The sequence below is a fragment of the Strix aluco genome, chromosome Z (genome assembly GCF_031877795.1).
Source record: "Strix aluco isolate bStrAlu1 chromosome Z, bStrAlu1.hap1, whole genome shotgun sequence".
NCBI classification, from domain to species: domain Eukaryota; kingdom Metazoa; phylum Chordata; class Aves; order Strigiformes; family Strigidae; genus Strix; species Strix aluco.
The window spans coordinates 26,277,398-26,291,610 of record NC_133971.1 but is presented as its reverse complement, the minus strand read 5'-3'; the positions used below and the strand labels follow the sequence as shown (position 1 = coordinate 26,291,610).

At 38.3% G+C, this 14,213-nt stretch overlaps 1 pseudogene; it reads right to left on the bottom strand.

Annotated features, from left to right (window-relative positions):
* Positions 1–14,213, bottom strand: part of LOC141918773 (kinesin-like protein KIF20B) — a 38,037-nt pseudogene that overhangs the window by 14,783 nt on the left and 9,041 nt on the right.

Sequence of the window (14,213 nt, the reverse complement as noted above, 5' to 3'; positions counted from 1 at the left end):
TTTAACTTGAGTCCATTCTCAAAGGGCTAGGAATTATCTCATTATTTACTTACAATTCTATAGATTGTATTTGCTCATCCTCATTTTTCTCTTTTTCTTAAAGAGTGTGTTTCATGTTCTGCAAGCTGTTCATCAACTGCACAACTTCCTCCTTTAGATTTGCTTCCTGATCATTTAATTCTTTCAGTTTTTTGTCTGAATTGGCACATTCCTCTTGCAGAGCTACTGTATTGCTTTCCAGATTTAAAATAATAGATTCTTTTTTCTTTAAGTACTTCTTCTAACTTTGCTATGCTGTCATCTTTAGCTCTAAAAGCCTCCAAGAAGCATTCAAGCTCTCTTATTTTTCCCTTGGAGCTGGTAACTTCCTCTTCAAACTCTGCAATTACTCTGTGATCTTCTGCAGCCTGTTTTTCAAAATCCTGGGTTTTCTTCTGGATGTGCTCTTGTAACTGATTCATAAGATCTTTTTCCTTTGTGGACTGATGATCTCGATTTGCAGTCTCATTTAACTTTATTTTTAGTTGTTTATTGCAATTCTCAGCATCATCAAGTCCCTTCTTTAAGTCTTCACCTTGTCGAAGTAGTTCTTGAATCTGCTGACTTTTTTGTGAAGAAGCCTTAATAATGTTTTGGCATTCTTCCCAAATGCTTTCAACACTGCAATGAAAGGAGCTCTCCTGTCCCAGAGCTGCTGTAGAAGCAGTTTGGGACTCCATGCACACAGGACTCATTTGAGCTCTCTCCAGTTCATCTTTCTGAGAGTCTAAGGAATCCTTTAGATCAACTGAATCAATATCCGTAGTGTAAGACTCTAACTGACATTTATACAACTCATCTACTTTGGACTGCATTGTTTTAATTAGTGGCACTTTATAAATTATGTTTTGTTTAGCACCTTCTACTTCGTTATTTAGCTGAATAATCTTTTCTTCTTGTTCCCTATTGATAGTTTTCTGTTTGTCCAATTCAGAAACAATCTCCTGATAGTCAGCTCGACACTGCTGAAGTTCTTCACCTAAGCCAGAAGCCCTTTCTTCAGAAGCAGAGAGCTTGAGATTCAAGTTTTCTATTTGCCCACTGAACTCTTTTTTGATTTTTTCTATTCTGCATTGTTCTTCGAGTGCAGCTAGCTGACCTTCCAAGGTTTCAGTTCTTTCCTTCAGTGCTAGTATTTCTGCATAGTTCTCAGTATTATTTGCTTTCACATATTCAGTTCTCTTTTGATCCAGAGAGTCATCTTCCCAACTCTCCTTCATACCTCCTAAAAAAAAAATAAACCAAAAAAACCAAAACAACAGTTCAGGATGATTAAAATCAGTAGTACAAGTCACTAGCACTGCCAAATAGCAATTACTATGTGGAAAATGGTCACCATCTGAAAGCCACACCCTTATATCACATGGCTTTTCGAAGTCTTGAAGTAAAGCCCCTCTGAACAGTTTAAAATGCAGTAGGTGCCTCTTAGGCTTATAGACGTGGTTTGCAGCAAGAGGTGTTCAGGAGCCTTAAAGAACATTTTGCCATGGCTCTGTTCCAGCCTTCTACTCTGCACCACTATAGAAAAATCTAGCTAGTTTTACTAATATGTAGTAATATCTATGAGCCAGATAATGGTCACAGTTATGTCTAGTTTCCACTTCCACTGGTTCAACAATCCTTTTAATACAGCCAATCACCCATTTTACATTTAGAAAAGCAATGGTATTGTCTACTTTCCTGAGAATTTTCATTCATACTCAATATGCCCTTACTTTAAAAATTAAGCTAAAAATCCAGCACAAGTTTTTTGCTTAGTGTTTGGACTTTCTTCTCTTTTTTCAGTTTTTTCAGGAGAACTTATGCCCACACCTAATGTGTTGCATGTAAGGTTCTCCCAGAAAGATCTACAACATTCCATCACGATCCCAAATTTCCATAAACATTTTATTAGCTTAAGACTGTTTTTTCCCTGAAGTAAAATCATATGCATTTCACCACCTTCAAAATTGACTCCAGCTGTATTTTCCACTGTTTTAGAATCCAGCTGTGTCCATTTAGTAACATGCATGTATGTTTTAGTATTAAAATCAAGCCTGACTATCACTAAAGGTTTAGGTCATCACAGCTATGTACTCCAAAGTGATACTATAGATTTCTGTGAGTACTGCAACTACAGTAAGGTGGAGTTTGGCAGTCATCTCGCTTTGGGAGCATTAAGCACACGGGTACATGTGTACTGCATGGAAACATCCTCTGAACAGATCCAACAAGTTTTATAGAGTCACTAACAAAAAGTCATACCGAAGCATTAGCAATAGTGGTTTCCACCTCAACTCAGGTTTTGTTTTTGATTATTTTTAGAGGGATCAAATTCTACAGGACACTTTTTTCCTCCTGCTTTTCTGTACCCTTTCTTTTCTGTTCTAATTAGATGTATCAAGTGTTCCTGCTAGGTCAGAGGAAACAGCAGCTTTACTTTGGCTTGTAAAGCCATGCTTCTAAATACTACAAGATGAAAAAATTGGAATTGGGAGATGGTTTTCTCTGAAAGCCTAGTTGTGTGGTCTCAAGAAAACATATCAGACAAAATACTACAAACTCCTCACACTGGACATGAATTTAACATACTTCACTAAAACGGAGAGGTGCTGAGATGTCTTAAGACATATTTTGCGATCTAAGGTGCCAAGATACAAAAAGTAGCAGAGTTTTGCCCAACAGCTATAGTGAGAAGAGTATGATCATTCACAAGAGGATTTAGAGGTGATCGAGATGCTTTGTACTGACAACCACAATCATGTAGCAAAGCAGGATGAATACTAGTGCAAGAAGATGCATGATATTCAGTGCAGAAGCTTCTTATGTAGGAAGTACTAAGAAAGGAAAAAATCCCATCCCAAAACATGGGAGGCAAGTCCTAGAGAAGACTACAAAAACCTGAACCTCAAGACAAGATAACCTATCTTCTCACAAAATAAGCTTTGGTCATAGGCCACCAGCATGTCTAAATTCTACAACAAAGCCATCACAATGTACCTGTGCTCATTTTTCTATTGTACCAAGTATGTTTAACAAGAACGGTTAAATGTAAGTATATATAAGTTTCATCATTACAGAGCATCTAGTAACTCAGTTTTTAAATTAGATGCCTTATATTCTCAACAGCCACATATCAAACATATTTAACATGACTGAAGAGCCTGCTCTTCCCAATAAAAAGAAAATCTCAGTGCTGTCATTAATTGGCACTGTTAACTAACTTCTTGTTTGAGAAGAGCTATTACTTCTCTGTTTTTTGCTTGTTTAAACAAGTTTCAGTCATGAGATTAGAAACCTACTACTATATAATATATCAAAGAGTCTACATCAGCTTCAGTTCTCACCCCCTTCCTGTAACATTTATATAGCTGGCACTATCAAATGGTCATGATAGGATCCAGTATTCATCCCAACCAAAAAAGGTAGAGACAAATCAGAAACGCATCTGGTACAGACAGAAGCTTTTCTTAAGACAGACTTCAAATGACACGTTTTTGAACAAGCTGCACAGACATCAGAAGTGCCCTACTGGATGACACACCATCAGTTGACCTAGCCTAATATTTTGCCTCCTTTTGCTGCTGTTGGCAGGCCCAGCCACTTCCCACAAACCTTTTCTGACATAGAACACCTGGGAATGTTGGAGGAACATGAGACAGTAAATCCCTGCTTAACCCTGTCAGTATCTATGTATGAACCTGTTGGCCGTTAGCTTGTCTAACCACTCCTGGAATCTGAGAATGATCTGTCTCTCTCACCTCCTAGGGCAACAAATACTAGAAGTTCACTACCCATGGCATGAAGTGCTGTGTTCCATAAACTTAAACTGATCTTCTAGATTGAGCATTCCCTTGTTCTTTCACTGCAGTGATGAATGACAGTCCAGCATTCAGTTTATTCACCATCTGTATCCTCAGTTTTCTGTGATCATGTGAACTTGACAAGTCTCCTTGTAACATATTTTATCCTTCTTTATGGAGATAGATATTTTCTGATCCCCATTTTTAACCTTATTCTCTTTTTCTATCCTATCCTCACCCAAACAATTGCCTGGAAGATCTTCTTACTTGCACTTATTCTGCAGGAAGAAGGCAAGAAAGTGAGGGATACAAAGGGAAGATCTTTCATTCCCCTCTGGCATATGCTTTCCATAGTTCTACGAGAAACTGGAGCCCAGCTCTGTCCTGAAGATCTTACAAATACCATTTTGCACAAGTCAGTCCCATAAAGCTCAATCTCACCAATTAATAGACTTTAATGAAATGGATAACGTAAGTAGTGGTGTCCTTTTAAGTTTCACCTTCATGCTTGAAGGTCTTCAACTGTAGCTGGTTTATTCACCTCATTCTAAAAAGACTGGTAAGCTCACAGATAAAGCAAGGAAAGCAAAAAAGATTGGAAGTGCAAACGTGAGAGCTGCACAAAATATGTATCTGTGGACTTAAAATAATTTTACTTCCATTCAAGTGAAAGGCTTTTCTCCTTTGCCAGCACTGTCACCTTGAGCAAAGCTGGTGTGTTCACAGCACGCATACAGCATGAAACATCAAGTTTCACAGTCCGTGCTGTATGACTGAACCATCAGTAACTCACTGACACCGTTGACGCTTGTGTAGGCAATTTTAAAAAAACTTGAGCAGGGGATGCTACTCTCCCAGAAGTCCAGCAACAGCAAGTTTAGTCCAAAAACAATTGTTAAGAAATTAAGAACTACAGCTGAGTCTGCAAGTACATTAACAGATGAGAAAAAGCAGCAGAAAGGAGAGTCTAAAAACTAACGTTTATTTTAAGCATTTAGGAGTGAGCAGTATAGGACCTTCTGCAAAAGTGATATTTACATAACAGTTACTTTGATTTACAGTTTAACATAGTAGTTTTTCTCCTCACAACATAACGTTTACACTTCACAATTTTTCGCTTCTGTTCTGGAATAGTAATCAAGTTTTTTTGGAAGGCCCCCTGTGAGTGATGGTAGAAATTTTACCTTTCTCTGCAGGTGGCTCTTTTTCCACAATAGGCTTACTTTCAGAGCAACGTTTTCTTCCCACTTCCAATACAGTCTCCTCACAATCCTTGAATTGGCTGCTTTCAATCACTTCCTTAGAGTTTTTTTCTGCGAGTTTTCTTTTTATGGTAGTTACAGTGTTGTCCTGTGTTAAAATAAGATCAATTACTTTGAAGTTTTACCAAGTGAGCACTTAAAAGCCTTAGTAATCTTTTAGATGCAAATATTTTTACAAATCTATCTGGGTAACCTGTATAGGGGTTGTCAGAAGAACAAGTCAGTTACAGATCAGTTACTCAAGCAAAAAGCAGGTACACCTTCAGACAGTAATAGGCACAATGTTTTGCACTGTACAGAAAGTAGAGCAAGAGACTAGGAAACTACAAAATGCAAAACGAGTTTACCACCTGAAGTATCCAGTGTCGAAAGAGCTGAGGAAATTCATGATTTGCTCAAAGGGCCAATGGTCAGCTCTACAAGTTCACCACTTTCTTGTTGTCATGGTTGGTAGAGCTGGGAGTTTTAACCTCCTTCAGCAAAGCCACAGATCATTTTTACCATGACAGATCTGATGCAATTTGAAAGCCTAGTCAGTTCTGTCATATATACTTTAGACTATATATTTGACTAAGAATGAAGTTTCTTTACTCACAAGATGACACAAGTGGCAAGCCATGCTGGTTGCCAAGGACCAATCACTCATCCAAGTAATTCATTAAAAAAAAATAATCTGTAGAACAGACTTGAGGTTTGTGGTCACGTTTTAAGTTTCATGCCACAGAGTCTCATAGAAACGCTGGACAGAGCTGGAGCCTTTCTCTTGGAAGGAGCAGTGATAGGAAGCAGTCATCACAACTGCCATCACCCTGAGCATTCCTGCTACTGAAAAGCTAAGGTGCTCGGAGGCAGAGAGGGAACAGAAGATTAAGTATGGTCAAAGCCTTAAGTTCACAGTGGAAGAGAAAAAGGGATCAGAGTGCTGCCTAAGTTTAATTTAAAATGTTCTCAGAACTACGTTTCAGGTTACTGGGCATCAGGCTCAAAAAACCACCTAACTGCATGTTTTGATTTTTTTCTAACCTGTATACATGTAGCCAAGCCAGTCTTTTGGCATTCAGCAGCTAGCAGCAGACTAGCCAGCTGCAAGTTTTATTGATCGCATCAAAAGCAGAGATACCCTGGCCATCCACTCTTAGTTCAAACTCTACTCAACACGTTCATATTACTGCTCTGCCTTAAAAAGTTTGTGTGCATGGTGGTAGTAGGTGGAACACACTGATTTTTGTTGGCAATTTACACAATCACTGTCCTTCTCACATTAACTTCTAACTTCAATTAAATTTGACCTTTTGCTGCAGCAAAACCTCCTTTCCTTCCTCTTCCATTCAGGCAAAAATAAAAAGACAGTGACATAATCCCTCTCCTCCCACTGCTAAAGTCCTCCCAGTTTGAGTGTTGGGGTTTTTTTTCTCTTTAGAGTGGCTCTTCATAGTCTCATCGACAGTCCTCCAATAATAACTCCAGATCACTGCTTCCAAAAGTCCTATTTTCCACACACACCTCCACACACATTCTGCTGTAACTTCAGTTTCAATGCCAACTTCACCTGCTGCCATTTCAAGAAAGAAGCCATTACTTACAGAAAATTTCAATTTTCCAAAATAGTCAAGTCCATTATAAGCACAGATTTAGATTTTTTTTGTAAACAGAAAATTAAGATGTCTCAGACTTACATAGTCTGTCATGGTTTTTTCTAAACGGGATATCAAATCTTGCGGTCTCATGGTAACATCATCTTTTTGCTCCACAATGTCTATTAGTTCTTGAATCCTTTTATTCTGCGTATTCATTTTCTTAGAAAAGAAAGTAGTTCAGTCAATGTTGAATTCTCGAACTATACGATGCATTTAGAAGCAAGATCAGTTAAGCTAAACTTGATATAAAAAAAGCTAGAAACGTACTACAACAGCATTTTAAGCTACTGAAATTTTGTATTAAAGCAAGTAATTCTGCACAAGTTTTTTTTGAGAAAGTTACCTCAGTTGGTTCTTTAAGCTGCTCAGCAAACTCATCCGATTTAATCATCTGCATTTCAAAGTCTGTAACAGGAAAAGAACCCTGCATCAAATAACCAGCCATTACATATTTTACTCAGTAATCCATTTTTCCAGATCTCCTGGTCCTTTAGTAGCTTTTGAATAGACTCATTTATTTTTGTGTTGGCTTCAACTTGCAGGACACATTTCAAAAGTTTAGGGTTTTTTGAATAGAATTGGGCCCTGCAACCCATATAAAATATAGATCACGTCAAGAGACTTCTGCTGAAATCATACTATGAGGTATTGCTACTTTTATCTATCAGTGTTCCACAGAATACCTGAAAACACTGCATCAGCAAAATGTAAAGTGCTGGGATCATAATATAACCATGAAATCACGAATAAATTATGTTGGCGTCTTACCCCACAATTCAGAAGTCTTCAACTGACAGTTTTAAGTTTTGTCTTAAAAATGAAATAATCAAGGCCTGTGCAATTGTTCAACCTGAACATACACAAAACAATTATTATCACCTCTATACATATGATTTGGTTCCAAAATCCTGCTCAACTGGATTTTACAATGCTCAACTACTATTTTACGGTAGTCATTTCTTTTTTCTTTCACATCACACACACACAGAGCTCACCTTTGGTTTTCTGTGTCAGCTCTTCTTCAATTTTGATTAGTTCATTGGTTTTCTTTGTCAGCTTTTCTTTGGTCTGAGTTAGTTCAGTGGTAGTTTTGCCCAGCTGTTTTGCAAGCCAACCTATAGCTTCCTGTGGGTCCTCCAGAGACACCACGTGTCTGTGTGTTTCTTCTGCCTGCTTTTTGATATCAGTGACATCATTCTGCAGAGAATCAGTAACGTCCTCAAGATCAATGTAGGTGCCTGGCCCTATGCCATATTCTTCATTCTGAAAGATAATTTATATCCTTTTAGAAACAGAAATAATTACACAATATCCACTATTTCTACTGAAAATTTGGAAGACCATTATGTCCTCAAACACCTAAGTACAGTTAATTCTGACTTCAAAGCCATCTTGTGGGTTCATAGGCAATTGGATTGCCAGTTTCTGTCTACCTTCACACAGAAGTCTCCAGCATCAAGTAACAGATACTTCATTTTTAAAGCACTTAATGGCCCATCATCACATTCCCTTTTATATCACCACAAAAGCATCCCCTCCAAATTTAATATAAAAGCTAGCATTTTTACCCAATGAGAACACTGAATGAACACAGCAAGCAAACAGTTTTAAAATGAATACATCCGAAATTTTCAAATATCAGTAAATGTTTGTGAGGTCAAATAAGTTTGTGGTAACTTATCAAATTAAGTTGTACTTAAAACATTGACTTTATATCTTTCCTCCTTGTTTTTTAAAAACAAAGGGTTCCAAACTCACAAGAACCAGCCTCAACTTAAGGGTTTAGTTATGCTTAAGTGTCTATACAATTGTCATTGCTTCAGTTGTAGCTACAATAACCTAAAGAGGAAAAAAGTCTCTGGGACCACTCCAGTACAGCCCATATATGGGGCCTAAGAATTCAGCTTCAAATACCTTAAATATGCACTTAATGCAACAGTTGATAGCACAATTGCAGCTTTTCCCCCAGCTTCTTTGTACACAGTAATTTTCACTTTGTGTTGCAGAAATGCAGAAAACCCCAAAGATTCCTAAATGCATATCCGAGGCACAGCAACTACTCCTATTTAACATGATAAATATATCTTGCTGAGGATACAGTTACACAGCATGCAATTCCTTGAAACCATTCTTCTAATTCTTGAGATGTACCATCACCATAACAGGTAGTTAGTGAAAGGGATGTTATCAGGGGGATAAAAACACCAGAGGTGCAGCTTGTTCACTGCAAGGCTGATCCTTTAGTTTATTTTCTTCATCCATGTCTTCAAGATAACCATCTACAAGTTCCTTGAAGATTTCCAGGCGTGTGTCAGCATCTTCTTCAAGCCGTTCTCACTCGTAAGAAAGGCACTCACTATAGTAGGAAAAATAAGTCAGATAAAAGCTAGCTAGATGAGCTGCTAAGAAGTTATTAGTACGGCTGCTTATAAACAAAGATGTTTTTTTCTTTATTTTGGCACAATAGAACAATACACAAAATGGTGTTCCTACACCAAAACAGAAGTCTATTTCCTGCACACACACTCCCGAAGAATGAGGGGGAGACAGATATACACAGATTATGGCTGACACCTAACTACAAGCGTTGTTTCTAAGCTTCTTGAGCCAGAATACCCATTTGAAGTACCACTAAGACTGCAGTAACCAAAGAATGTGCAAGTGTCACTCTTTCTACAGACATCCTATCAAAGCTCTTCTGTTAGGGAGAGCTCTGCAGGAACACTGCTGACAGATTACACACACCCCCCCTCCATCCCCCCCAGAATCAAAGCCTTTCCTACACAGTATTTTTCCTGAACTCATAGTCCAAACAGAAACTGATCTATTAACAGAGGCAGTAAGTCTAGCAGAAGGGTGGGTCTCTTATAGCCAAGAGACAGATTTAAGAAATAAGTGAATTTAATTTCATTTTTTTTAATCCTTAACTTTAAAAACCACTTAAAGCTAACTTGCTTGAAATATATTTCCTGCTCAGCAAAATATGGGGCAAATTCCTGTGTCACCTCTTCACGAATTTGTAGTTCCAGCAGTAACTTATTCTTCTTTTCAGCAAGAAGTTTGTTCAACTCTTCTACAAGACTCAGCAGCATCTAGAACTACCATTGTTATTAAGTTTTTCATAAAGAAATGGTTTCCCAGAAGTGAGATTTTTCTCATTCCTCAAACACTACAACACCACTTTACTCTTGCACCTGAAAAAAGCTCTTCCAGTTCTTTTATTAGCTTATTCATAAACAGGAAGATTTATGAGTAGATCAAAATATCTCTTTGGTACTAACACAGCAATTTTTAAGTTTGCACAGAGCAGACATTTGTAAAGAACATCCATTTTATTACAAGAATTGTTGAAGTTGTCTTAAACAGGCTTAAGCTCCACAGAAACTGGATCTTGTTTTCCAGATGCTCATTTTTGGGGCAATATTAATGAAACCTCCATAAAACAGTTTCTAGTCCTCTGTTCCCTCCTCATCTTCCCTAGAAGTGACTAAATTTGCTTAAGGGACAGTTTTCTGCGTTTTCTTGTGCATAGAACACAGAGGAACAGTCTTGTATTGCTAAAAGCAGGTAATATTTGCTGTGCATTGACAGGAGGAGGAGAGAAAGCCAAATCTGCAATTCTTACGGCTTAGTCTATATTCAGACACATTATAGAGTTTTCCCACAACAGGCACCACATGATGAGTAATCCCACTTTTAGTTCTTAATGCTGGATTTAGATAGAATAAGGGTGATCAGGGAAAAAAAAAAAAAAAAAAAAAAAAAGGTGAGAGATTGGGAAAACCAGAATAATACCTTGCTTCAAGACTCCATGCTACGCTAATTCTTAACATAGCCCTGGCACATACCATACACTCTTTTTTCCCAATAAGAACTGTATTTTCTACAGATTTCTGCACTGCTTCTTCTCTTGACATATGCTGTTCCTCCCTGTCATTGTCATCTTTGATCACATCTTCTAAGCTCCTGTCCCATGGGGCAGTAACTCTTTTCCTTGAGACTGGCATTTTAGTGTGACTGAGTAGTGATGATGTTGCTGATTTCTGGCCAAACGACTGATCTTGGACAAGAACAGATGTGTCCACTAAAACCTACTCAGAAAACAAAGAATAAAGTCTTCAGTATTTTTTAATCCTCTACTGGCACATCCAAAATACACCTGTTGCACTTCCCTCTAGGTCTCCTGAGCACAGTACTCCCCCAGTCTATCCTCTGCTCAGTCACTGCTCAGACCAGTTTCCAGCTAGAGTACAAAGGAGGCACTTTAGAGTCTAACCCTTCTTTGGATTGCAGGAACACCAAGTTTCACTAGCTTGACAACCTACAAGAGGGCTGCCACCTCACGCACCAACAGATTTATGTATTTCCTATACTTTGAGTTTCTAGTTGCATTACACGAATGCCATCCCACAAATTCTGTTTCTTGAGCAGTTCTATCACCCTTACAGTCTGCTCCTTTCAGTGTTGTACTTAACCTGCTTAGATGAGCCCACATTCTAAAGGCCTGGATCTCTTGTCCTTTGAACATATCTAACTGTCAACAGAAGTTTTCCATGGCTTCCATTAAGGCTGCAGCACTGATCCCCAATACTTTAGTCTTCCAACTCTGCCAGGGTTATATCACTGCACTTACTCCTACTCATTCTGCTTAACCTCCACCTTCCCACTGAAGCTCCTAAGGACATAAAGATGACTTTCAAATTCTCTTTGGTGCTCAACCTGTATACCTCAGGTGAGCAATATTCCAAATTAAGATAGCAGTAGTATATGGGGCAGCTAGACTTGCTCCTAGGTGAGAGCATGTTATGACTACAGAAGAAAAATTCACCCAGATCTCAGGGAATTTCTTCCAAGTACAACAAGTGTCTTGTCAGGCTGGATATTTTATGGGAATTATGGATTTTTAATAGGACATGTTCCCACTCCCACAAAAAAAGAAATGTATGTCCCAACAAAGCCTTTTTAAAAGCTTTACAAGGAAATAAAGCCTGACTAGGAGCAATCAGAAAATATGATTGCAACATGAGACAGAAAAATCCAGTAACTAAATTCGTATTCTTAGAAGTGAGGGAACCTGCTCTTTAAAGGCGAATCAGAAGTATCAGAAATCACATCAAGATAAACTGCAACACAGTCTTTGTGCAGTGGCCAAGACCTTTAACACATTGAGTGTGTTATCATATGCTGAAGCACACTGGCTTATGTTTACCATCATGTATACCTTCCTCTTTCCACTGAAGAATCCTTGAAGGAAAAGAGTTAACTTCCTTCCCCAAAAGGGTATGTGCTGCTGCAACCTTTAAAGACAAAAGAACAGATGACCAGATGCTTAATAATGTCCAGCCAGTATAAGAGCTATCCAGCATGAAGACTTAAAAATATTTATTAAAGCAGTAGTCATTAAATCAATTAAAATTGTTTTGGACTAGATGCAGCTGCTTGTAGAGAGACTGTGTGCTGTTGTGACTGTGGCTTTAGCCATCATCTCAGGCAGGCTACAGCAATACAATCAGGGGGAGCACCTAAACTAAGGGAGTGTTCGACCTTTAGCCTTGGGCAGGTCACACAGCCTCCTGCTACACCAAACCATACCCCAACCTCTCTCTTCCTTTCACCATTAACGAAGAGAACATGTCTAGTTCTAGGCATGCAGTATCCAACATCATCAGAGATCTCTCTCACTCAGTATCCAGCCTCTGAGAACAGACAATAGCAAGTACCTAGGCAAGAAAATGAGCATACACCAAACACATGGAGATACTTTTCAGAACTTTCTTCCTAATCTCCCAGCAGTTTGGCACTTGAATTTAACAGCTGGGGATGTAGTTTTTGATGCTTATAGGAAATTTTATGAGAATTCCTAAAACATGACTGAACGCACACTTGCCACCGAATAAGTTGGCTGCATTTTGGACACATAACAGCTATTCAGTTATACGAACAGTGCTACAGAACTCAGGAAGACAGTGACACTCCTACCAGAGTACATAGACAGCTCATAAGTACCTTTGCTGCAGGACTGACGGTCCAAAATAATTTTAAGAAATTTACTGCTTCCTATTCAACTTGCAAGGGGCAGGTATTATCACTTTAAGAGATCATGCTTCAGAACATTTCTTCTACATTGTTAAAATCCCAAGTTATTAGGATCAGAAAAAGACATTCTGAATACATTAACAGCCCTCTAGGCAGCTGCTAGTTTTAATGCATCCTTCCTATCTGGAAAGAACAGGAAAATAAGACAGACTGTAACATCACAAAACATAATCAGGAACACACACTAGCAAAGCTCTTTCAGCTTAAGGTGTTACAGACTTTGAACAGGCTGTCAGGAACAGTGTGACAGGGTAAGTGAATTTGGCAAAGCACATCAATCAGTAGACTGAGTTTATTTAACTTCTGGGACAGAAATAGATCTGCAAATGAGAACATGTGGAGAAAGCAGTTCCTAGACAGTTATATCCAGCTGTGACTAGATATCGTACTGGTTTTTAGACAACTAACTTCTTGTATTATTTCACTCTTATTTAGATCCCCAAGCTAGGGCATAAATAGTAGGAAGGCTTTCTTTTGTCTGCATATGGTTAGCTGGATCAGGAGGAGAGTGTTAAAAGTTACGTCAGTATTTATTAAAGCCAGACAATTTTTGTCAAATGGTGCACAGTTATGACAGCACAGCAATGTTCTGCTGATGAAAAAATGTTACACTAGAAGTACGTAGACAGCTGAATTAGTTCATAAGGAGTAATAAAAGGCTAAAAATTTGACTCTTACTATGACACTAGTGAAAAGGGGATTTTAAACTTATTCCAAAGTTTGTTTCTTTGATAAACCAAGCTCAGAGGAGTAAAGTTAAATTGCTAAAATATATGATAGCATGCTTAAAGGAGATTAGACCTGATGATTTAAAGAGCAAAACAAGGCAAGTTTAAGATAACTTTGGTAGATCATCAATTCTATACATTGTTTCTGCCAAACTCTTAGTGTTAGCATTGCATATTTTAAACAATAGCTTTTAAACATTGGAGGCAGTACCTAAAAGCCACAACCAGTTTGCAATTCGTAAAAGAACTTACTTTGACTGTTGACAATTCTTGAGTGTGTTAACACACTTGCCCAGCATCAGAAGAGAGGTGTTTATATTTCCACTCTCTTTCAATCTATGACCTTCACTGTGGGTCTTGGCATATCTTTCTGAACCAGCAAGATCACACAGTGACAGTCTGAAGGCAGATAAGGAAAATTCCCTTTATTTACCTTAGAACATGCACAAATTCTTCACTTTTAAAAATGATCACTTTTTTTAGAGGAAGAATTTCTTGATCTTCATCTGCACAAACACTTCCATCCTCTTCAATGTTGTTTTCTCAATCAAATTTTACATTACTTCCTGACAAACCTTTTCCCAACACACCTCCTATTTCCCCTCCCTCCCGCCATCTCTTCCTTCTGAGGACTCAGAGGAGTTCAGGTGTACAGCAGGCTAACAGAAC